Raw genomic sequence first — 27,527 nt, forward strand, 5'->3', positions numbered from 1 at the left:
ATTTGGATCCTTGGACTAACTGAAATCCCTCTATTTCAACCCTTTTATAACTGGACTGATTCGCCCCCATCATGACTAAGATATTTTGACACCCTGACAAAATTCTCAATTCACAGGGTATAATCCTGTTATTTCTTACTTTGCACAAGTTCATATTATAGTGTCCATTTGTAAGAAATGATCCAAGTTAGAAACTTTTAAGTAGTTTAAGTTCAGTTCTGCTAGTTCATCTTCGCTTACTGATAATATCCCTTAGAAAGCACTTTCACGTGTCTCTGTGGCGCAATTGGTTAGCGCGTGTCCCAACTTACTTCCATTGTGGACAGAGATACATTGTCTTACTTACCTTCTCATTGGAATTTTAATGCCCAACTCCCTGTCATATTCCCTTTTATCTCATTATATTTCTGATATTCCTAAGTATACCCACAAATTTATAACACATATTTTAAGTGCTAGCAAATGCCATATAGCTTTATATTGAAAAAACTCAGTTCCACCATTCTCTATCTTTATTATAAATACAATTTGGCACATCTATCATTGTGAATACATCACCAGAATTTTTCATAACACTGCAAATAAGTTCTCATATACTTGGATCCTTGGACTAACTGAAATCCCCCTATTTCAACCCTTTTATAACTGGATTGATTCGCCCCCATCATGACTAAGATATTTTGACACCCTGACAAAATTCTCAATTCACAGGGTATAATCCTGTTATTTCTTACTTTGCACAAGTTCATATTATAGTGTCCATTTGTAAGAAATGATCCAAGTTAGAAACTTTTAAGTAGTTGAAGTTCAGTTCTGCTGGTTCATCTTCGCTTACTGATAATATCCATTAGAAAGCACTTTCACGTGTCTCTGTGGCGCAATTGGTTAGCGCATTCGGCTGTTAACTGAAAGGTTGGTGGTTCAAGCCCACCCAGGGACGTGTTTAGTATTTGTTATTCTGTGGCTGGAGGATTCTATATTTGATGAAATTTACCTGGCATTTGTCATCATTTTACCTCAATACACAAACTTACATGGAAATTAACAGCTATGACTTTACTAACTCTACATCCATGGCTTTCCAGCTAGTGTTAGATAATACTAGAAAGAACTTTACAAATTGAAAACAAGTGATCAGTTCTAAGAAGATATAGAGAATAAGCTAAAAATTCACATTGACTTTTAGCCAGAAGAATAAGAAAAATGTATTAATATATATCAGATACTGCGATCCACTGGGTTAATTCTGAGAAGTGGATTCAATTATTTAAAAAGGGGGTAAGTTACCTTGCAAATGTCTAGTAATACCAGATACAGCAGTTGAAATTGGACCCCCAGTAACACAATATCACTTTTTTATGCAGCATTATGGGGCTACAACAAATTGGTGCAAGTTTGGAGCTACCATAAGTGTGGCTTATAGTCAGTTACTCACAGGAAATGTGGTGGATCAGCTCTTTGAAGCAACCTCAAATTGTTTGCATGTAATTTTCAAGACAACTATATGTCACTCCGCATTCCTCTGGGGCATCAGAAGAAAATAAAAACAGTGAAGAATTTTGGTCTGGAATGTTATTCTTCACTTGATATATTGCAGCAAATTTTGGTTGCAAAATCTTATCTGGAGAATGCGGACTGGATTACATTTAGAAATAACATCTCAAAAACTTCCATTAGCCTCAAGTTTAGTGAAATCCCATTATCGTTGGTATTTAGTACCTTAATGATTTCATAAAATGTTTCCTTCTTTATCACCATTGTGTTGGAGACTTTGTGGGGCTGAGGAAACTGTCCCACATCTGGTGGCACTGTCCCAACTTACTTCCATTGTGGACAGAGATACATTGTCTTACTTACCTTCTCATTGGAATTTTAATGCCCAACTCCTTGTCATATTCCCTTTTATCTCATTATATTTCTGATTTTCCTAAGTATACCCACAAATTTATAACACATATTTTGAGTGCTACCAAATGCCATATAGCTTTATATTGAAAAAACTCAGTTCCACCATTCTCTATCTTTATTATAAATACAATTTGGCACATCTATCATTGTGAATACATCACCAGAATTTTTCATAACACTGCAAATAAGTTCTCATATACTTGGATCCTTGGACTAACTGAAATCCCCCTATTTCAACCCTTTTATAACTGGATTGATTAGCCCCCATCATGACTAAGATATTTTGACACCCTGACAAAATTCTCAATTCACAGGGTATAATCCTGTTATTTCTTACTTTGCACAAGTTCATATTATAGTGTCCATTTGTAAGAAATGATCCAAGTTAGAAACTTTTAAGTAGTTGAAGTTCAGTTCTGCTGGTTCATCTTCGCTTACTGATAATATCCATTAGAAAGCACTTTCACGTGTCTCTGTGGCGCAATTGGTTAGCGCATTCGGCTGTTAACTGAAAGGTTGGTGGTTCAAGCCCACCCAGGGACGTGTTTAGTATTTGTTATTCTGTGGCTGGAGGATTCTATATTTGATGAAATTTACCTGGCATTTGTCATCATTTTACCTCAATACACAAACTTACATGGAAATTAACAGCTATGACTTTACTAACTCTACATCCATGGCTTTCCAGCTAGTGTTAGATAATACTAGAAAGAACTTTACAAATTGAAAACAAGTGATCAGTTCTAAGAAGATATAGAGAATAAGCTAAAAATTCACATTGACTTTTAGCCAGAAGAATAAGAAAAATTTATTAATATATATCAGATACTGCGATCCACTGGGTTAATTCTGAGAAGTGGATTCAATTATTTAAAAAGGGGGTAAGTTACCTTGCAAATGTCTAGTAATACCAGATACAGCAGTTGAAATTGGACCCCCAGTAACACAATATCACTTTTTTATGCAGCATTATGGGGCTACAACAAATTGGTGCAAGTTTGGAGCTACCATAAGTGTGGCTTATAGTCAGTTACTCACAGGAAATGTGGTGGATCAGCTCTTTGAAGCAACCTCAAATTGTTTGCATGTAATTTTCAAGACAACTATATGTCACTCCGCATTCCTCTGGGGCATCAGAAGAAAATAAAAACAGTGAAGAATTTTGGTCTGGAATGTTATTCTTCACTTGATATATTGCAGCAAATTTTGGTTGCAAAATCTTATCTGGAGAATGCGGACTGGATTACATTTAGAAATAACATCTCAAAAACTTCCATTAGCCTCAAGTTTAGTGAAATCCCATTATCGTTGGTATTTAGTACCTTAATGATTTCATAAAATGTTTCCTTCTTTATCACCATTGTGTTGGAGACTTTGTGGGGCTGAGGAAACTGTCCCACATCTGGTGGCACTGTCCCAACTTACTTCCATTGTGGACAGAGATACATTGTCTTACTTACCTTCTCATTGGAATTTTAATGCCCAACTCCCTGTCATATTCCCTTTTATCTCATTATATTTCTGATTTTCCTAAGTATACCCACAAATTTATAACACATATTTTGAGTGCTACCAAATGCCATATAGCTTTATATTGAAAAAACTCAGTTCCACCATTCTCTATCTTTATTCTAAATACAATTTGGCACATCTATCATTGTGAATACATCACCAGAATTTTTCATAACACTGCAAATAAGTTCTCATATACTTGGATCCTTGGACTAACTGAAATCCCCCTATTTCAACCCTTTTATAACTGGATTGATTCGCACCCATCACGACTAAGATATTTTCACACCCTGACAAAATTCTCAATTTACAGGGTATAATCCTGTTATTTCTTACTTTGCACATGTTCATATTATAGTGTCCATTTGTAAGAAATGATCCAAGTTAGAAACTTTTAAGCAGTTTAAGTTCAATTCTGCTGGTTCATCTTCGCTTACTGATAATATTCATTAGAAAGCACTTTCACGTGTCTCTGTGGCGCAATTGGTTAGCGCATTCGGCTGTTAACTGAAAGGTTGGTGGTTAAAGCCCACCCAGGGACGTGTTTAGTATTTGTTATTCTGTGGCAGGAGGAATCTTTATTTGACGAAATTTACCAGACATTTGTCTTAATTTTACCTCAATACACAAACTTACATGGAAATTAACAGCTATGACTTTACTAACTCAACATCCATGGCTTTCCAGCTAGTGTTAGATAATAATAGAAAGAACTTTACAAATTGAAAACAAGTGATCAGTCCTAAGAAGATATAGAGAATAAGCTAAAAATTCACAGTGACTTTTAGCCAGAAGAATAAGAAAAAATGTATTAATATATACCAGATACTGGGATCCACTGGGTTAATTCTGAGAAGTTGATTCAATTATTTACAAAGGGGGTAAGTTAACCTTGCAACAGTATAGTAACACCAGTTACAGCAGTTGAAATTGGACGACTAGCAACCCGATATCACTTTTTTATACAGCATATGGTGCTACAACAAATTGGTGCAAGTTTGGAGCTACCATAAGTGTGGCTTATAGTCAGTTACTCACATTAAATGTGGTGTATCAGCTCTTTGAATCAACCCCAAATTGTTTGCATGTAACTTTCAAGACAACTATATGTAACTCTGCATTCCTCTAGGGCATCAGAAGAAAATAAAAACATTGAAGAATTTTGGTCAGGAATGTTATTCTTCACTTGATATATTGCAGCAAATTTTGGTTCCAAAATCTTATCTGGAGAATGCAGGAATCGATCCCACTACCTCTCGCATGCTAAGCTAGCACTCTACCATTTGAGCTAATTCCCCTTTGATGTTAAAAGCATTTACACCGCTCACACCAAGAGGACTGGATTACATTTAGAGATAACATCTCAAAAACATCCATTAGCCTCAAGTTTAGTGAAATCCCATTATCGTTGGTATTTAGTACCTTAATGATTTCATAAAATGTTTCCTTCTTTATCACCATTGTGTTGGAGACTTTGTGGGGCTGAGGAAACTGTCCCACATCTGGTGGCACTGTCGCCAACTTACTTCCATTGTGGACAGAGATCCATTGTCTTACTTACCTTCTCATTGGAATTTTAATGCCCAACTCCCTGTCATATTCCCTTTTATCTCATTATATTTTTGATATTGTAAGAAATGATCCAAGTTAGAAACTTTTATGCAGTTTAAGATCAGTTCTGCTGGTTCATCTTCCCTTACTGATAATATCCATTAGAAAGCACTTTCACGTGTCTCTGAGGCGCAATTGGTTAGCGAGTTCGGCTGTTAACCGAAAGGTTGGTAGTTCAAGACCACCCAGGGACGTGTTTAGTATTTGTTATTTTGTGGTATTTGACAAAATTTACCAGGCATTTGTCTTCATTTTACCTCAATACACAAACTTACATGGAAATTAACAGCTATGACTTTACTAACTCTACATCCATGGCTTTCCAGCTAGTGTTAGATAATACTAGAAAGAACTTTACAAATTGAAAACAAGTGATCAGTCCTAAGAAGACATAGAGAATAAGCTAAAAATTCACAGTGACTTTTAGCCAGAAGAATAAGAAAAATGTATTAATATATAGCAGATACTGGGATTCACTGGGTTAATTCAGAGAAGTTGATTCAATTATTTAAAATGGGAGTAAGTTAATCTTGCAACAGTATAGTAACACAAGTTACAGCAGTTGAAATTGGACCCCTAGCAATCCGATATCACTTTTTTATGTAGCATTATGGGGCTACAACAAATTGGTGCAAGTTTGGAGCTACCATAAGTGTAGCTTATAGTCAGTTACTCACAGGAAATGTGGTGTATCAGCTCTTTGAATCATCCCCAAATTGTTTGCATGTAATTTTCAAGACAACTATATGTAACTCAGCATTCCTCTGGGGCATCAGAAAAAAATAAAAACAGTGAAGAATTTTGGTCAGGAATGTTATTCTTCACTTGATATATTGAATCAAATTTTGGTTCCAAAATCTTATCTGGAGAATGCGGACTGGATTACATTTGGAAATAACATCTCAAAAACATCCATTAGCCTCAAGTTTAGTGAAATCCCATTATCGCTGGTATTTAGTACCTTAATGATTTCATAAAATGTTTCCTTCTTTATCACCATTGTGTTGGAGACTTTGTGGGGCTGAGGAAACTGTCCCACATCTGGTGGCACTGTCCCAACTTACTTCCATTGTGGACAGAGATACATTGTCTTACTTACCTTCTCATTGGAATTTTAATGCCCAACTCCCTGTCTTATTCCTTTTTATCTCATTATATTTCTGATATTCCTAAGTATACCCACAAAATTTATAACACATATTTTAATTGCTAGCAAATGCCATATAGCTTTATATTGAAAAAACTCAGTTCCACCATTCTCTATCTTTATTATAAATACAATTTGGCACATCTATCATTGTGAATACATCACCAGAATTTTTCATAACACTGCAAATAAGTTCTCATATACTTGGATCCTTGGACTAACTGAAATCCCCCTATTTCAACCCTTTTATAACTGGATTGATTCGCCCCCATCATGACTAAGATATTTTGACACCCTGACAAAATTCTCAATTCACAGGGTATAATCCTGTTATTTCTTACTTTGCACAAGTTCATATTATAGTGTCCATTTGTAAGAAATGATCCAAGTTAGAAACTTTTAAGTAGTTTAAGTTCAGTTCTGCTGGTTCATCTTCGCTTACTGATAATATCCCTTAGAAAGCACTTTCACGTGTCTCTGTGGCGCAATTGGTTAGCGCGTGTCCCAACTTACTTCCATTGTGGACAGAGATACATTGTCTTACTTACCTTCTCATTGGAATTTTAATGCCCAACTCCCTGTCATATTCCCTTTTATCTCATTATATTTCTGATATTCCTAAGTATACCCACAAATTTATAACACATATTTTGAGTGCTACCAAATGCCATATAGCTTTATATTGAAAAAACTCAGTTCCACCATTCTCTATCTTTATTCTAAATACAATTTGGCACATCTATCATTGTGAATACATCACCAGAATTTTTCATAACACTGCAAATAAGTTCTCATATACTTGGATCCTTGGACTAACTGAAATCCCCCTATTTCAACCCTTTTATAACTGGATTGATTCGCCCCCATCATGACTAAGATATTTTGACACCCTGACAAAATTCTCAATTCACAGGGTATAATCCTGTTATTTCTTACTTTGCACAAGTTCATATTATAGTGTCCATTTGTAAGAAATGATCCAAGTTAGAAACTTTTAAGTAGTTTAAGTTCAGTTCTGCTGGTTCATCTTCGCTTACTGATAATATCCCTTAGAAAGCACTTTCACGTGTCTCTGTGGCGCAATTGGTTAGCGCGTGTCCCAACTTACTTCCATTGTGGACAGAGATACATTGTCTTACTTACCTTCTCATTGGAATTTTAATGCCCAACTCCCTGTCATATTCCCTTTTATCTCATTATATTTCTGATATTCCTAAGTATACCCACAAATTTATAACACATATTTTGAGTGCTACCAAATGCCATATAGCTTTATATTGAAAAAACTCAGTTCCACCATTCTCTATCTTTATTCTAAATACAATTTGGCACATCTATCATTGTGAATACATCACCAGAATTTTTCATAACACTGCAAATAAGTTCTCATATACTTGGATCCTTGGACTAACTGAAATCCCCCTATTTCAACCCTTTTATAACTGGATTGATTCGCACCCATCACGACTAAGATATTTTCACACCCTGACAAAATTCTCAATTTACAGGGTATAATCCTGTTATTTCTTACTTTGCACATGTTCATATTATAGTGTCCATTTGTAAGAAATGATCCAAGTTAGAAACTTTTAAGCAGTTTAAGTTCAATTCTGCTGGTTCATCTTCGCTTACTGATAATATTCATTAGAAAGCACTTTCACGTGTCTCTGTGGCGCAATTGGTTAGCGCGTTCGGCTGTTAACTGAAAGGTTGGTGGTTAAAGCCCACCCAGGGACGTGTTTAGTATTTGTTATTCTGTGGCAGGAGGAATCTTTATTTGACGAAATTTACCAGATATTTGTCTTAATTTTACCTCAATACACAAACTTACATGGAAATTAACAGCTATGACTTTACTAACTCAACATCCATGGCTTTCCAGCTAGTGTTAGATAATAATAGAAAGAACTTTACAAATTGAAAACAAGTGATCAGTCCTAAGAAGATATAGAGAATAAGCTAAAAATTCACAGTGACTTTTAGCCAGAAGAATAAGAAAAAATGTATTAATATATACCAGATACTGGGATCCACTGGGTTAATTCTGAGAAGTTGATTCAATTATTTACAAAGGGGGTAAGTTAACCTTGCAACAGTATAGTAACACCAGTTACAGCAGTTGAAATTGGACGACTAGCAACCCGATATCACTTTTTTATACAGCATATGGTGCTACAACAAATTGGTGCAAGTTTGGAGCTACCATAAGTGTGGCTTATAGTCAGTTACTCACATTAAATGTGGTGTATCAGCTCTTTGAATCAACCCCAAATTGTTTGCATGTAACTTTCAAGACAACTATATGTAACTCTGCATTCCTCTAGGGCATCAGAAGAAAATAAAAACATTGAAGAATTTTGGTCAGGAACGTTATTCTTCACTTGATATATTGCAGCAAATTTTGGTTCCAAAATCTTATCTGGAGAATGCGGGAATCGATCCCACTACCTCTCGCATGCTAAGCTAGCACTCTACCATTTGAGCTAATTCCCCTTTGATGTTAAAAGCATTTACACCGCTCACACCAAGAGGACTGGATTACATTTAGAGATAACATCTCAAAAACATCCATTAGCCTCAAGTTTAGTGAAATCCCATTATCGTTGGTATTTAGTAACTTAATGATTTCATAAAATGTTTCCTTCTTTATCACCATTGTGTTGGAGACTTTGTGGGGCTGAGGAAACTGTCCCACATCTGGTGGCACTGTCCCAACTTACTTCCATTGTGGACAGAGATACATTGTCTTACTTACCTTCTCATTGGAATTTTAATGCCCAACTCCCTGTCTTATTCCTTTTTATCTCATTATATTTCTGATATTCCTAAGTATACCCACAAAATTTATAACACATATTTTAATTGCTAGCAAATGCCATATAGCTTTATATTGAAAAAACTCAGTTCCACCATTCTCTATCTTTATTATAAATACAATTTGGCACATCTATCATTGTGAATACATCACCAGAATTTTTCATAACACTGCAAATAAGTTCTCATATACTTGGATCCTTGGACTAACTGAAATCCCCCTATTTCAACCCTTTTATAACTGGATTGATTCGCCCCCATCATGACTAAGATATTTTGACACCCTGACAAAATTCTCAATTCACAGGGTATAATCCTGTTATTTCTTACTTTGCACAAGTTCATATTATAGTGTCCATTTGTAAGAAATGATCCAAGTTAGAAACTTTTAAGTAGTTTAAGTTCAGTTCTGCTGGTTCATCTTCGCTTACTGATAATATCCCTTAGAAAGCACTTTCACGTGTCTCTGTGGCGCAATTGGTTAGCGCGTGTCCCAACTTACTTCCATTGTGGACAGAGATACATTGTCTTACTTACCTTCTCATTGGAATTTTAATGCCCAACTCCCTGTCATATTCCCTTTTATCTCATTATATTTCTGATATTCCTAAGTATACCCACAAATTTATAACACATATTTTGAGTGCTACCAAATGCCATATAGCTTTATATTGAAAAAACTCAGTTCCACCATTCTCTATCTTTATTATAAATACAATTTGGCACATCTATCATTGTGAATACATCACCAGAATTTTTCATAACACTGCAAATAAGTTCTCATATACTTGGATCCTTGGACTAACTGAAATCCCCCTATTTCAACCCTTTTATAACTGGATTGATTCGCCCCCATCATGACTAAGATATTTTGACACCCTGACAAAATTCTCAATTCACAGGGTATAATCCTGTTATTTCTTACTTTGCACAAGTTCATATTATAGTGTCCATTTGTAAGAAATGATCCAAGTTAGAAACTTTTAAGTAGTTTAAGTTCAGTTCTGCTGGTTCATCTTCGCTTACTGATAATATCCCTTAGAAAGCACTTTCACGTGTCTCTGTGGCGCAATTGGTTAGCGCGTGTCCCAACTTACTTCCATTGTGGACAGAGATACATTGTCTTACTTACCTTCTCATTGGAATTTTAATGCCCAACTCCCTGTCATATTCCCTTTTATCTCATTATATTTCTGATATTCCTAAGTATACCCACAAATTTATAACACATATTTTGAGTGCTACCAAATGCCATATAGCTTTATATTGAAAAAACTCAGTTCCACCATTCTCTATCTTTATTCTAAATACAATTTGGCACATCTATCATTGTGAATACATCACCAGAATTTTTCATAACACTGCAAATAAGTTCTCATATACTTGGATCCTTGGACTAACTGAAATCCCCCTATTTCAACCCTTTTATAACTGGATTGATTCGCACCCATCACGACTAAGATATTTTCACACCCTGACAAAATTCTCAATTTACAGGGTATAATCCTGTTATTTCTTACTTTGCACATGTTCATATTATAGTGTCCATTTGTAAGAAATGATCCAAGTTAGAAACTTTTAAGCAGTTTAAGTTCAATTCTTCTGGTTCATCTTCGCTTACTGATAATATTCATTAGAAAGCACTTTCACGTGTCTCTGTGGCGCAATTGGTTAGCGCGTTCGGCTGTTAACTGAAAGGTTGGTGGTTAAAGCCCACCCAGGGACGTGTTTAGTATTTGTTATTCTGTGGCAGGAGGAATCTTTATTTGACGAAATTTACCAGATATTTGTCTTAATTTTACCTCAATACACAACTTACATGGAAATTAACAGCTATGACTTTACTAACTCAACATCCATGGCTTTCCAGCTAGTGTTAGATAATAATAGAAAGAACTTTACAAATTGAAAACAAGTGATCAGTCCTAAGAAGATATAGAGAATAAGCTAAAAATTCACAGTGACTTTTAGCCAGAAGAATAAGAAAAAATGTATTAATATATACCAGATACTGGGATCCACTGGGTTAATTCTGAGAAGTTGATTCAATTATTTACAAAGGGGGTAAGTTAACCTTGCAACAGTATAGTAACACCAGTTACAGCAGTTGAAATTGGACGACTAGCAACCCGATATCACTTTTTTATACAGCATATGGTGCTACAACAAATTGGTGCAAGTTTGGAGCTACCATAAGTGTGGCTTATAGTCAGTTACTCACATTAAATGTGGTGTATCAGCTCTTTGAATCAACCCCAAATTGTTTGCATGTAACTTTCAAGACAACTATATGTAACTCTGCATTCCTCTAGGGCATCAGAAGAAAATAAAAACATTGAAGAATTTTGGTCAGGAACGTTATTCTTCACTTGATATATTGCAGCAAATTTTGGTTCCAAAATCTTATCTGGAGAATGCGGGAATCGATCCCACTACCTCTCGCATGCTAAGCTAGCACTCTACCATTTGAGCTAATTCCCCTTTGATGTTAAAAGCATTTACACCGCTCACACCAAGAGGACTGGATTACATTTAGAGATAACATCTCAAAAACATCCATTAGCCTCAAGTTTAGTGAAATCCCATTATCGTTGGTATTTAGTAACTTAATGATTTCATAAAATGTTTCCTTCTTTATCACCATTGTGTTGGAGACTTTGTGGGGCTGAGGAAACTGTCCCACATCTGGTGGCACTGTCCCAACTTACTTCCATTGTGGACAGAGATACATTGTCTTACTTACCTTCTCATTGGAATTTTAATGCCCAACTCCCTGTCTTATTCCTTTTTATCTCATTATATTTCTGATATTCCTAAGTATACCCACAAAATTTATAACACATATTTTAATTGCTAGCAAATGCCATATAGCTTTATATTGAAAAAACTCAGTTCCACCATTCTCTATCTTTATTATAAATACAATTTGGCACATCTATCATTGTGAATACATCACCAGAATTTTTCATAACACTGCAAATAAGTTCTCATATACTTGGATCCTTGGACTAACTGAAATCCCCCTATTTCAACCCTTTTATAACTGGATTGATTCGCCCCCATCATGACTAAGATATTTTGACACCCTGACAAAATTCTCAATTCACAGGGTATAATCCTGTTATTTCTTACTTTGCACAAGTTCATATTATAGTGTCCATTTGTAAGAAATGATCCAAGTTAGAAACTTTTAAGTAGTTTAAGTTCAGTTCTGCTGGTTCATCTTCGCTTACTGATAATATCCCTTAGAAAGCACTTTCACGTGTCTCTGTGGCGCAATTGGTTAGCGCGTGTCCCAACTTACTTCCATTGTGGACAGAGATACATTGTCTTACTTACCTTCTCATTGGAATTTTAATGCCCAACTCCCTGTCATATTCCCTTTTATCTCATTATATTTCTGATATTCCTAAGTATACCCACAAATTTATAACACATATTTTGAGTGCTACCAAATGCCATATAGCTTTATATTGAAAAAACTCAGTTCCACCATTCTCTATCTTTATTATAAATACAATTTGGCACATCTATCATTGTGAATACATCACCAGAATTTTTCATAACACTGCAAATAAGTTCTCATATACTTGGATCCTTGGACTAACTGAAATCCCCCTATTTCAACCCTTTTATAACTGGATTGATTCGCCCCCATCATGACTAAGATATTTTGACACCCTGACAAAATTCTCAATTCACAGGGTATAATCCTGTTATTTCTTACTTTGCACAAGTTCATATTATAGTGTCCATTTGTAAGAAATGATCCAAGTTAGAAACTTTTAAGTAGTTTAAGTTCAGTTCTGCTGGTTCATCTTCGCTTACTGATAATATCCCTTAGAAAGCACTTTCACGTGTCTCTGTGGCGCAATTGGTTAGCGCGTGTCCCAACTTACTTCCATTGTGGACAGAGATACATTGTCTTACTTACCTTCTCATTGGAATTTTAATGCCCAACTCCCTGTCATATTCCCTTTTATCTCATTATATTTCTGATATTCCTAAGTATACCCACAAATTTATAACACATATTTTGAGTGCTACCAAATGCCATATAGCTTTATATTGAAAAAACTCAGTTCCACCATTCTCTATCTTTATTCTAAATACAATTTGGCACATCTATCATTGTGAATACATCACCAGAATTTTTCATAACACTGCAAATAAGTTCTCATATACTTGGATCCTTGGACTAACTGAAATCCCCCTATTTCAACCCTTTTATAACTGGATTGATTCGCACCCATCACGACTAAGATATTTTCACACACTGACAAAATTCTCAATTTACAGGGTATAATCCTGTTATTTCTTACTTTGCACATGTTCATATTATAGTGTCCATTTGTAAGAAATGATCCAAGTTAGAAACTTTTAAGCAGTTTAAGTTCAATTCTTCTGGTTCATCTTCGCTTACTGATAATATTCATTAGAAAGCACTTTCACGTGTCTCTGTGGCGCAATTGGTTAGCGCGTTCGGCTGTTAACTGAAAGGTTGGTGGTTAAAGCCCACCCAGGGACGTGTTTAGTATTTGTTATTCTGTGGCAGGAGGAATCTTTATTTGACGAAATTTACCAGATATTTGTCTTAATTTTACCTCAATACACAACTTACATGGAAATTAACAGCTATGACTTTACTAACTCAACATCCATGGCTTTCCAGCTAGTGTTAGATAATAATAGAAAGAACTTTACAAATTGAAAACAAGTGATCAGTCCTAAGAAGATATAGAGAATAAGCTAAAAATTCACAGTGACTTTTAGCCAGAAGAATAAGAAAAAATGTATTAATATATACCAGATACTGGGATCCACTGGGTTAATTCTGAGAAGTTGATTCAATTATTTACAAAGGGGGTAAGTTAACCTTGCAACAGTATAGTAACACCAGTTACAGCAGTTGAAATTGGACGACTAGCAACCCGATATCACTTTTTTATACAGCATATGGTGCTACAACAAATTGGTGCAAGTTTGGAGCTACCATAAGTGTGGCTTATAGTCAGTTACTCACATTAAATGTGGTGTATCAGCTCTTTGAATCAACCCCAAATTGTTTGCATGTAACTTTCAAGACAACTATATGTAACTCTGCATTCCTCTAGGGCATCAGAAGAAAATAAAAACATTGAAGAATTTTGGTCAGGAACGTTATTCTTCACTTGATATATTGCAGCAAATTTTGGTTCCAAAATCTTATCTGGAGAATGCGGGAATCGATCCCACTACCTCTCGCATGCTAAGCTAGCACTCTACCATTTGAGCTAATTCCCCTTTGATGTTAAAAGCATTTACACCGCTCACACCAAGAGGACTGGATTACATTTAGAGATAACATCTCAAAAACATCCATTAGCCTCAAGTTTAGTGAAATCCCATTATCGTTGGTATTTAGTAACTTAATGATTTCATAAAATGTTTCCTTCTTTATCACCATTGTGTTGGAGACTTTGTGGGGCTGAGGAAACTGTCCCACATCTGGTGGCACTGTCCCAACTTACTTCCATTGTGGACAGAGATACATTGTCTTACTTACCTTCTCATTGGAATTTTAATGCCCAACTCCCTGTCTTATTCCTTTTTATCTCATTATATTTCTGATATTCCTAAGTATACCCACAAAATTTATAACACATATTTTAATTGCTAGCAAATGCCATATAGCTTTATATTGAAAAAACTCAGTTCCACCATTCTCTATCTTTATTATAAATACAATTTGGCACATCTATCATTGTGAATACATCACCAGAATTTTTCATAACACTGCAAATAAGTTCTCATATACTTGGATCCTTGGACTAACTGAAATCCCCCTATTTCAACCCTTTTATAACTGGATTGATTCGCCCCCATCATGACTAAGATATTTTGACACCCTGACAAAATTCTCAATTCACAGGGTATAATCCTGTTATTTCTTACTTTGCACAAGTTCATATTATAGTGTCCATTTGTAAGAAATGATCCAAGTTAGAAACTTTTAAGTAGTTTAAGTTCAGTTCTGCTGGTTCATCTTCGCTTACTGATAATATCCCTTAGAAAGCACTTTCACGTGTCTCTGTGGCGCAATTGGTTAGCGCGTGTCCCAACTTACTTCCATTGTGGACAGAGATACATTGTCTTACTTACCTTCTCATTGGAATTTTAATGCCCAACTCCCTGTCATATTCCCTTTTATCTCATTATATTTCTGATATTCCTAAGTATACCCACAAATTTATAACACATATTTTGAGTGCTACCAAATGCCATATAGCTTTATATTGAAAAAACTCAGTTCCACCATTCTCTATCTTTATTATAAATACAATTTGGCACATCTATCATTGTGAATACATCACCAGAATTTTTCATAACACTGCAAATAAGTTCTCATATACTTGGATCCTTGGACTAACTGAAATCCCCCTATTTCAACCCTTTTATAACTGGATTGATTCGCCCCCATCATGACTAAGATATTTTGACACCCTGACAAAATTCTCAATTCACAGGGTATAATCCTGTTATTTCTTACTTTGCACAAGTTCATATTATAGTGTCCATTTGTAAGAAATGATCCAAGTTAGAAACTTTTAAGTAGTTTAAGTTCAGTTCTGCTGGTTCATCTTCGCTTACTGATAATATCCCTTAGAAAGCACTTTCACGTGTCTCTGTGGCGCAATTGGTTAGCGCGTGTCCCAACTTACTTCCATTGTGGACAGAGATACATTGTCTTACTTACCTTCTCATTGGAATTTTAATGCCCAACTCCCTGTCATATTCCCTTTTATCTCATTATATTTCTGATATTCCTAAGTATACCCACAAATTTATAACACATATTTTGAGTGCTACCAAATGCCATATAGCTTTATATTGAAAAAACTCAGTTCCACCATTCTCTATCTTTATTCTAAATACAATTTGGCACATCTATCATTGTGAATACATCACCAGAATTTTTCATAACACTGCAAATAAGTTCTCATATACTTGGATCCTTGGACTAACTGAAATCCCCCTATTTCAACCCTTTTATAACTGGATTGATTCGCACCCATCACGACTAAGATATTTTCACACCCTGACAAAATTCTCAATTTACAGGGTATAATCCTGTTATTTCTTACTTTGCACATGTTCATATTATAGTGTCCATTTGTAAGAAATGATCCAAGTTAGAAACTTTTAAGCAGTTTAAGTTCAATTCTTCTGGTTCATCTTCGCTTACTGATAATATTCATTAGAAAGCACTTTCACGTGTCTCTGTGGCGCAATTGGTTAGCGCGTTCGGCTGTTAACTGAAAGGTTGGTGGTTAAAGCCCACCCAGGGACGTGTTTAGTATTTGTTATTCTGTGGCAGGAGGAATCTTTATTTGACGAAATTTACCAGATATTTGTCTTAATTTTACCTCAATACACAACTTACATGGAAATTAACAGCTATGACTTTACTAACTCAACATCCATGGCTTTCCAGCTAGTGTTAGATAATAATAGAAAGAACTTTACAAATTGAAAACAAGTGATCAGTCCTAAGAAGATATAGAGAATAAGCTAAAAATTCACAGTGACTTTTAGCCAGAAGAATAAGAAAAAATGTATTAATATATACCAGATACTGGGATCCACTGGGTTAATTCTGAGAAGTTGATTCAATTATTTACAAAGGGGGTAAGTTAACCTTGCAACAGTATAGTAACACCAGTTACAGCAGTTGAAATTGGACGACTAGCAACCCGATATCACTTTTTTATACAGCATATGGTGCTACAACAAATTGGTGCAAGTTTGGAGCTACCATAAGTGTGGCTTATAGTCAGTTACTCACATTAAATGTGGTGTATCAGCTCTTTGAATCAACCCCAAATTGTTTGCATGTAACTTTCAAGACAACTATATGTAACTCTGCATTCCTCTAGGGCATCAGAAGAAAATAAAAACATTGAAGAATTTTGGTCAGGAATGTTATTCTTCACTTGATATATTGCAGCAAATTTTGGTTCCAAAATCTTATCTGGAGAATGCGGGAATCGATCCCACTACCTCTCGCATGCTAAGCTAGCACTCTACCATTTGAGCTAATTCCCCTTTGATGTTAAAAGCATTTACACCGCTCACACCAAGAGGACTGGATTACATTTAGAGATAACATCTCAAAAACATCCATTAGCCTCAAGTTTAGTGAAATCCCATTATCGTTGGTATTTAGTACCTTAATGATTTCATAAAATGTTTCCTTCTTTATCATCATTGTGTTGGAGACTTTGAGGGGCTGAGGAAACTGTCCCACATCTGGTGGCACTGTCCCAACTTACTTCCATTGTGGACAGAGATACATTGTCTTACTTACCTTCTCATAGGAATTTTAATGCCCAACTCCCTGTCATATTCCCTTTTATCTCATTATATTTCTGATATTCCTAAGTATACCCACAAAATTATAACACATATTTTGAGTGCTACCAAATGCCATATAGCTTTATATTGAAAAAACTCAGTTCCACCATTCTCTATCTTTATTAAAAATACAATTTGGCACATCTATCATTGTGAATACATCACCAGAATTTTTCATAACACTGCAAATAAGTTCTCATATACTTGGATCCTTGGACTAACTGAAATCCCCCTATTTCAACCCTTTTAAAACTAAATTGATTCACCCCCATCATGACTAAGATATTTTGACACCCTGACAAAATTCTCAATTCACAGGGAATAATCCTGTTATTTCTTACTTTGCACATGTTCATATTATAGTGTACATTTGTAAGAAATGATCCAAGTTAGAAACTTTTAAACAGTTTAAGTTCAGTTCTGCTGGTTCATCTTCCCTTACTGATTATATCCATTAGAAAGCACTTTCATGTGTCTCTGTGGTGCAATTGGTTAGCGCGTTCGGCTGTTAACCGAAAGGTTGGTGGTTCCATCCCACCAAGGGACATATTTAGTATTTGTTATTCTGTGGCAGGAGGATTCTGTATTTGACAAAATTTACCAGGCATTTGTCTTCATTTTACCTTAATACACAAACTTACATGGAAATTAACAGATATGAATTTACTAACTCTACATCCATGGCTTTCCAGCTAGTGTTAGATAATACTAGAACGAACTTTACAAATTGAAAACAAGTGATCAGTCCTAAGACGATATAGAGAATAAGCTAAAAATTCACAGTGACTTTTAGTCAGAAGAATAAGAAAATTGAATTAATATATACCAGATACTGGGATTCCCTGGGTTAATTCTGGGAAGTTTATTCAATTATTTACAAAGGGGGTAAGTTAACCTTGCAAAAGTATAGTAACACTAGTTACAGCAGTTGAAATTGGACCCCTAGCAACCCGATATCACTTTTTTTGGCAGCATTATGGGGCTACAACAAATTGCTGCAAGTTTGGAGCTACCGTAAGTGTGGCTTATAGTCAGTTGCTCACAGGAAATGTGGTGTATCAGCTCTTTAAATCAACCCCAAATTGTTTGCATGTAATTTTCAAGATAACTATATGTAACTCAGCAGTCCTCTGGGGCATCAGAAGAAAATGAAAACAGTGAAGAATTTTGGTCAGGAATGTTATTCTTCACTTGTTATATTGCAGCAAAATTTGGTTCCAGAATCTTATCTGGAGAATGCGGGCATCGATCCCGCTAACTCTCGCATGCTAAGCGAGCGTTCTACCATCTGAGCTAATTCCCAAAGATGATAAAACAATTTACACCACTCACACCTAAAGTACCGGATTACATTTAGAGATAACATCTCAAAAACATCCATTAGCCTCAAGTTTAGGGAAATCCCATTATCGTTGGTATTTAGTACGTTTAATGATTTCATAAAATGTTTCCTTCTTTATCACCATTGTGTTGGAGACTTTGTGGGGTTGAGGAAACTGTCCCACATCTGGTGGCACTGTCCCAACTTACTTCCATTGTGGACAGAGATACATTGTCTTGCTTTAATTCTCATAGGAATTTTAATGTCCAACTCCCTGTCATATTCCCTTTTATCTCATTATATTTCTGATATTCCTAAGTATACCCACAAATTTATAACAGATATTTTGAGTGCTACCAAATGCCATATAGCTTTATATTGAAAAAACTCAGTTCCACCATTCTCTATCTTTACTATAAATACAATTTGGCACATCTATCATTGTGAATACATAACCAGAATTTTTCATAACACTGCAAATAAGTTCTCATATATTTGGATCCTTGGACTAACTGACATCCCCCTATTTCAACCCTTTTATAACTGGTTTGATTCGCCCCCATCATGACTAAGATATTTTGACACCCTGACAAAATTCTCAATTCACAGGGTATAATCCTGTTATTTCTTACTTTGCACAACTTCATATTATAGTGTCCATTTGTAAGAAATGATCCAAGAAATAAACTTTTAAGTGGTTTAAGTTCAGTTCTGCTGGTTCATCTTCCCTTACTGATAATATCCATTAGAAAGCACTTTCACATGTCTCTGTGGTGCAACTGGTTAGTGCGCTCGGCTGTTAACCAAATAGTTGGTGGTTCAAGCCCACCCAAGGACGTGTTTAGTGTTTGTTATTCTGTGGCAGGAGGGTTCTGTATTTGACAAAATTTACAAGGCATTTGTCTTCATTTTACCTCAATACACAAACTTACATGGAAATTAACAGCTATGACTTTACTAACTCTACATCCATGGCTTTCCAGCTAGTGTTAGATAATACTAGAAAGATCTTTACAAATTGAAAACAAGTGATCTGTCCTAAGAAGATATAGTGAATAAGCTAAAAATTCACAGTGACTTTTAGCCAGAAGAATAAGAAAAATGTATTAATATATACCAGATACTGGGATCCACTGGGTTAATTCTGAGAAGTTGATTCAATTATTTACAAAGGGGGTAAGTTAACCTTGCAACAGTATAGTAACACCAGTTACAGCAGTTGAAATAGGACCCCTAGCAACCCGATATCACATTTTTATGCAGCATTATGGGGCTACAACAAATTGCTGCAAGTTTGGAGCTACCGTAAGTGAAGCTTATAGTCAGTTACTCACAGGAAATGTGGTGTATCAGCTCTTTGAATCAACCCCAAATTGTTTGCATGTCAATTTCAAGACAACTATATGTAACTCAGCATTCCTCTGGGGCATCAGAAGAAAATAAAAACACTGAAGAATTTTTGTCAGGAAAGTTATTCTTCACTTGACATATTGAAGCAAATTTTGGTTCCCAAATCTTATCTGGAGAATGAGGGTATCAATCCTGTTACCTCTCGCATGCTAAGTGAGCGCTCTACCATTTGAGCTAATTCCCCTTTGATATTAAAACCATTTACACCACTCACACCAAGAGGACTGAATTACATTTAGAGATAACATCTCAAAAACATCCATTAGCCTCAAGTTTAGTGAAATCCCATTATTGTTGGTATTTAGTACCTTAATGATTTCATAAAATGTTTCCTTCTTTATCACTATTGTGTTGGAGACTTTGTGGGGCTGAGGAAACTGTCCCACATCTGGTGGCACTGTCCCAACTTACTTCCATTGAGGACAGAGATACATTGTCTTGCTTTCCTTCTCATAGGAATTTTAATGCCAAGCTCCCTGTCATATTCCCTTTTATCTCATTATATTTCTGATATTCCTAAGTATACCCACAAATTTATAAGACATATTTTGAGTGCTACCAAAAGCCATATAGCTTTTTATTGAAAAAACTCAGTTCCACCATTCTCTATCCTTATTGTAAATACAATTTGGCACATCTATCATTGTGAATACCTCACCAGAATTTTTCATAACACTGCAAATAAGTTCTCATATACTTGGATCCTTGGACTAACTAAAATCCTCCTATTTCAACCCTTTTATAACTGTTTTGATTCGCCCCCATCATGACTAAGATATGTTGACACCCTGACAAAATTCTCAATTCACAGGGTATAATCCTGTTATTTCTTACTTTGCACAAGTTCATATTATAGTGTCCATTTGTAAGAAATGATCCAAGAAAGAAACTTTTAAGTAGTTTAAGTTCAGTTCTGCTGGTTTATCTTCCCTTACTGATAATATCCATTAGAAAGCACTTTTATGTGTCTCTGTGGCGCAACTGGTTAGTGCGTTCGGCTGTTAACCGAAAGGTTGGTGGTTCAAGCCCACCCAAGGACGTGTTTAGTGTTTGTTATTCTGTGGCAGGAGGATTCTGTATTTGACAAAATTTACAAGGCATTTGTCTTCATTTTACCTCAATACACAAACTTACATGGAAATTAGCAGCTATGACTTTACTAACTCTACATCCATGGCTTTCCAGCTAGTGTTAGATAATACTAGAATTAACTTTACAAATTGAAAACAAGTGATCAGTTCTAAGAAGATATAGAGAATAAGCTAAAAATTCACAGTGACTTTTAGCCAGAAGAATAAGAAAAATGTATTAATATATACCAGATACTGGGATCCACTGGGTTAATTCTGAGAAGTTGATTAAATTATTTACAAAGGGGATAAGTTAACCTTGCAACAGTATAGTAACACCAGTTACAGCAGATGAAATTGGACCCCTAGCAACCCAAAATCAATTTTTTATGCAGCATTATGGGGCTACAACAAATTGCTGCAAGTTTGTAGCTACCATAAGTGTGGCTTATAGTCAGTTACACTCAGGAAATGTGATGTATCAGCTCTTTGAATCATCCCCAAATTGTTTGCATGTAATTTTCAAGACAACTATATGTAACTCAGCATTCCTCTGGGGCATCAGAAGAAAATGAATTAAGTGAAGAATTTTGGTCAGGAATGTTATTCTTCACTTGATATATTGCAGCAAATTCTGTTTCCAAAATCTTATGTGGAGAATGCGGGCACCGATCCCGTTACCTCTCGCATGCTAAGCGAGTGCTCCACCATTTGAGCTAATTCCCCTTTGATGTTAAAACCATTTACACCACTCACACCAAGAGGACTGGATTACATTTAGAGATAACATCTCTAAAACATCCATTAGCCTCAAGTTTAGTGAAATCCCATTATCGTTGGCATTTAGTACCTTAATGATTTCATAAAATTTTTCCTTCTTTATCACCATTGTGTTGGAGACTTTGTGCGGCTGAGGAAACTGTCCCACATCTGGTGGCACTGTCCCAACTTACTTCCAATGAGGACAGAGATACATTGTCTTGCTTTCCTTCTCATAGGAATTTTAATGCCAAGCTCCCTGTCATATTCCCTTTTATCTCATTATATTTCTGATATTCCTAAGTATACCCACAAATTTATAAGACATATTTTGAGTGCTACCAAATGCCTTATAGCTTTTTATTGAAAAAACTCAGTTCCACCAGTCTCTATCTTTATTGTAAATACAATTTGGCACATCTATCATTGTGAATACATCACCAGAATTTTTCATAACACTGCAAATAAGTTCTCATATACTTGGATCCTTGGACTAACTGAAATCCCCCTATTTCAACCCTTTTATAACTGGTTTGATTCGCCCCCATCATGACTAAGATATTTTGACACCCTGACAAAATTCTCAATTCACAGGGTATAATCCTGTTATTTCTTACTTTGCACAAGTTCATATTATAGTGTCCATTTGTAAGAAATGATCCAAGAAAGAAACTTTTAAGTAGTTTAAGTTCACTTCTGCTGGTTCATCTTCACTTACTAATAATATCCATTAGAAATCACTTTCATGTGTCTCTGTGGCGCAATTGGTTAGTGCGTTCAGCTGTTAACCGAAAGGTTGGTGGTTCAAGCCCACCCAAGGATGTGTTTAGTATTTGTTATTCTGTGGCAGGAGGATTCTGTATTTGACAAAATTTACCAGCATTTGTCTTCATTTTACCTCAATACACAAACTTACATGGAAATTAACAGCTATGACTTTACTAACTCTACATCCACGGCTTTCCAGCTAGTGTTAGATAATACTAGAAAGAACTTTACAAATTGAAAACAAGTGATCAGTCCAAGAAGATATAGAGAATAAGCTAAAAATTCACAGTGACTTTTAGCCAGAAGAATAAGAAAAATGTATTAATATATACCAGATACTGGGATCCACTGGGTTAATTCTGAGAAGTTGATTAAATTATTTACAAAGGGGATAAGTTAACCTTGCAACAGTATAGTAACACCAGTTACAGCAGATGAAATTGGACCCCTAGCAACCCAAAATCAATTTTTTATGCAGCATTATGGGGCTACAACAAATTGCTGCAAGTTTGTAGCTACCATAAGTGTGGCTTATAGACAGTTACTCTCAGGAAATGTGATGTATCAGCTCTTTGAATCATCCCCAAATTGTTTGCATGTAATTTTCAAGACAACTATATGTAACTCAGCATTCCTCTGGGGCATCAGAAGAAAATGAAAACAGTGAAGAATTTTCATCAGGAATGTTATTCTTCACTTGATATATTGCAGCAAATTTTGTTTCCAAAATCTTATGTGGAGAATGCGGGCACCGATCCCGTTACCTCTCGCATGCTAAGCGAGTGCTCCACCATTTGAGCTAATTCCCCTTTGATGTTAAAACCATTTACACCACTCACACCAAGAGGACTGGATTACATTTAGAGATAACATCTCTAAAACATCCATTAGCCTCAAGTTTAGTGAAATCCCATTATCGTTGGCATTTAGTACCTTAATGATTTCATAAAATGTTTCCTTCTTTATCACCATTGTGTTGGAGACTTTGTGCGGCTGAGGAAACTGTCCCACATCTGGTGGCACTGTCCCAACTTACTTCCAATGAGGACAGAGATACATTGTCTTGCTTTCCTTCTCATAGGAATTTTAATGCCAAGCTCCCTGTCATATTCCCTTTTATCTCATTATATTTCTGATATTCCTAAGTATACCCACAAATTTATAAGACATATTTTGAGTGCTACCAAATGCCTTATAGCTTTTTATTGAAAAAACTCAGTTCCACCAGTCTCTATCTTTATTGTAAATACAATTTGGCACATCTATCATTGTGAATACATCACCAGAATTTTTCATAACACTGCAAATAAGTTCTCATATACTTGGATCCTTGGACTAACTGAAATCCCCCTATTTCAACCCTTTTATAACTGGTTTGATTCGCCCCCATCATGACTAAGATATTTTGACACCCTGACAAAATTCTCAATTCACAGGGTATAATCCTGTTATTTCTTACTTTGCACAAGTTCATATTATAGTGTCCTTTTGTAAGAAATAATCCAAGAAAGAAACTTTTAAGTAGTTTAAGTTCAGTTCTGCTGGTTCATCTTGCCTTACTGATAATATCCATTAGAAAGCACTTTCACGTGTCTCTGTGGCGCAATTGGTTAGTGCGTTCGGCTGTTAACCGAAAGGTTGGTGGTTCAAGCCCACCCAAGGATGTGTTTAGTATTTGTTATTCTGTGGCAGGAGGATTCTGTATTTGACAAAATTTACCAGGCATTTGTCTTCATTTTACCTCAATACACAAACTTACATGGAAATTAACAGCTATGACTTTACTAACTCTACATCCATGGCTTTCCAGCTAGTGTTAGATAATACTAGAAAGAACTTTACAAATTGAAAACAAGTGATCAGTCCTAAGAAGATATAGAGAATAAGCTAAAAATTCACAGTGACTTTTAGCCAGAAGAATAAGAAAAATGTATTAATATATACCAGATACTGGGATCCACTGGGTTAATTCTGAGAAGTTGATTAAATTATTTACAAAGGGGATAAGTTAACCTTGCAACAGTATAGTAACACCAGTTACAGCAGATGAAATTGGACCCCTAGCAACCCAAAATCAATTTTTTATGCAGCATTATGGGGCTACAGCAAATTGCTGCAAGTTTGGAGCTACCATAAGTGTGGCTTATAGTTAGTTACTCACAGGAAATGTGATGTATCAGCTCTTTGAATTATCCCCAAATTGTTTGCATGTAATTTTCAAGACAATTATATGTAACTCAGCATTCCTCTGGGGCATCAGAAGAAAATGAAAACAGTGAAGAATTTTGGTCAGGAATGTTATTCTTCACTTGATATATTGCAGCAAATTTTGGTTCCAAAATCTTATGTGGAGAATGCGGGCATCTATTCCGTTACCTCTCGCATGCTAAGCGAGTGCTCCACCATTTGAGCTAATTCCCCTTTGATGTTAAAACCTTTTACACCACTCACACCAAGAGGACTGGATTACATTTAGAGATAACATCTCAAAAACATCCATTAGCCTCAAGTTTAGTGAAATCCCATTATCGTTGGCATTTAGTACCTTAATGATTTCATAAAATGTTTCCTTCTTTATCACCATTGTGTTGGAGACTTTGTGCGGCTGAGGAAACTGTCCCACATCTGGTGGCACTGTCCCAACTTACTTCCAATGAGGACAGAGATACATTGTCTTGCTTTCCTTCTCATAGGAATTTTAATGCCAAGCTCCCTGTCATATTCCCTTTTATCTCATTATATTTCTGATATTCCTAAGTATACCCACAAATTTATAAGACATATTTTGAGTGCTACCAAATGCCTTATAGCTTTTTATTGAAAAAACTCAGTTCCACCAGTCTCTATCTTTATTGTAAATACAATTTGGCACATCTATCATTGTGAATACATCACCAGAATTTTTCATAACACTGCAAATAAGTTCTCATATACTTGGATCCTTGGACTAACTGAAATCCCCCTATTTCAACCCTTTTATAACTGGTTTGATTCGCCCCCATCATGACTAAGATATTTTGACACCCTGACAAAATTCTCAATTCACAGGGTATAATCCTGTTATTTCTTACTTTGCACAAGTTCATATTATAGTGTCCATTTGTAAGAAATGATCCAAGAAAGAAAATTTTAAGGAGTTTAAGTTCACTTCTGCTGGTTCATCTTCACTTACTAATAAAATCCATTAGAAATCACTTTCATGTGTCTCTGTGGCGCAATTGGTTAGTGCGTTCAGCTGTTAACCGAAAGGTTGGTGGTTCAAGCCCACCCAAGGATGTGTTTAGTATTTGTTATTCTGTGGCAGGAGGATTCTGTATTTGACAAAATTTACCAGCATTTGTCTTCATTTTACCTCAATACACAAACTTACATGGAAATTAACAGCTATGACTTTACTAACTCTACATCCACGGCTTTCCAGCTAGTGTTAGATAATACTAGAAAGAACTTTACAAATTGAAAACAAGTGATCAGTCCAAGAAGATATAGAGAATAAGCTAAAAATTCACAGTGACTTTTAGCCAGAAGAATAAGAAAAATGTATTAATATATACCAGATACTGGGATCCACTGGGTTAATTCTGAGAAGTTGATTAAATTATTTACAAAGGGGATAAGTTAACCTTGCAACAGTATAGTAACACCAGTTACAGCAGATGAAATTGGACCCCTAGCAACCCAAAATCAATTTTTTATGCAGCATTATGGGGCTACAGCAAATTGCTGCAAGTTTGGAGCTACCATAAGTGTGGCTTATAGTTAGTTACTCACAGGAAATGTGATGTATCAGCTCTTTGAATTATCCCCAAATTGTTTGCATGTAATTTTCAAGACAATTATATGTAACTCAGCATTCATCTGGGGCATCAGAAGAAAATGAAAACAGTGAAGAATTTTGGTCAGGAATGTTATTCTTCACTTGATATATTGCAGCAAATTTTGTTTCCAAAATCTTATGTGGAGAATGCGTGCATCTATTCCGTTACCTCTCGCATGCTAAGCGAGTGCTCCACCATTTGAGCTAATTCCCCTTTGATGTTAAAACCTTTTACACCACTCACACCAAGAGGACTGGATTACATTTAGAGATAACATCTCAAAAACATCCATTAGCCTCAAGTTTAGTGAAATCCCATTATCGTTGGCATTTAGTACCTTAATGATTTCATAAAATGTTTCCTTCTTTATCACCATTGTGTTGGAGACTTTGTGCGGCTGAGGAAACTGTCCCACATCTGGTGGCACTGTCCCAACTTACTTCCAATGAGGACAGAGATACATTGTCTTGCTTTCCTTCTCATAGGAATTTTAATGCCAAGCTCCCTGTCATATTCCCTTTTATCTCATTATATTTCTGATATTCCTAAGTATACCCACAAATTTATAAGACATATTTTGAGTGCTACCAAATGCCTTATAGCTTTTTATTGAAAAAACTCAGTTCCACCAGTCTCTATCTTTATTGTAAATACAATTTGGCACATCTATCATTGTGAATACATCACCAGAATTTTTCATAACACTGCAAATAAGTTCTCATATACTTGGATCCTTGGACTAACTGAAATCCCCCTATTTCAACCCTTTTATAACTGGTTTGATTCGCCCCCATCATGACTAAGATATTTTGACACCCTGACAAAATTCTCAATTCACAGGGTATAATCCTGTTATTTCTTACTTTGCACAAGTTCATATTATAGTGTCCATTTGTAAGAAATGATCCAAGAAAGAAACTTTTAAGTAGTTTAAGTTCACTTCTGCTGGTTCATCTTCACTTACTAATAATATCCATTAGAAATCACTTTCATGT

At 35.6% G+C, this 27,527-nt stretch overlaps 6 non-coding genes across 6 annotated transcripts; all 6 read left to right on the top strand.

Annotated features, from left to right (window-relative positions):
- The first annotated feature begins 866 nt into the window (after positions 1 to 866).
- TRNAN-GUU (transfer RNA asparagine (anticodon GUU)) lies at positions 867 to 940 on the top strand. Its single transcript has one exon. It is a non-coding gene; the product is annotated as a tRNA-Asn (tRNA).
- A 1,437-nt stretch (positions 941 to 2,377) lies between these two features.
- Positions 2,378 to 2,451, top strand: TRNAN-GUU (transfer RNA asparagine (anticodon GUU)). Its single transcript has one exon. It is a non-coding gene; the product is annotated as a tRNA-Asn (tRNA).
- A 5,390-nt stretch (positions 2,452 to 7,841) lies between these two features.
- On the top strand, positions 7,842 to 7,915 carry TRNAN-GUU (transfer RNA asparagine (anticodon GUU)). Its single transcript has one exon. It is a non-coding gene; the product is annotated as a tRNA-Asn (tRNA).
- Positions 7,916 to 10,644: 2,729 nt separating this feature from the next.
- TRNAN-GUU (transfer RNA asparagine (anticodon GUU)) lies at positions 10,645 to 10,718 on the top strand. The gene has a single exon. It is a non-coding gene; the product is annotated as a tRNA-Asn (tRNA).
- A 2,728-nt stretch (positions 10,719 to 13,446) lies between these two features.
- TRNAN-GUU (transfer RNA asparagine (anticodon GUU)) lies at positions 13,447 to 13,520 on the top strand. The gene has a single exon. It is a non-coding gene; the product is annotated as a tRNA-Asn (tRNA).
- A 2,728-nt stretch (positions 13,521 to 16,248) lies between these two features.
- Positions 16,249 to 16,322, top strand: TRNAN-GUU (transfer RNA asparagine (anticodon GUU)). Its single transcript has one exon. It is a non-coding gene; the product is annotated as a tRNA-Asn (tRNA).
- Positions 16,323 to 27,527: the final 11,205 nt, after the last annotated feature.

Source organism: Taudactylus pleione, unplaced genomic scaffold (assembly GCF_031769625.1).
Source record: "Taudactylus pleione unplaced genomic scaffold, aTauple2 ptg000174l, whole genome shotgun sequence".
NCBI lineage: Eukaryota > Metazoa > Chordata > Amphibia > Anura > Myobatrachidae > Taudactylus > Taudactylus pleione.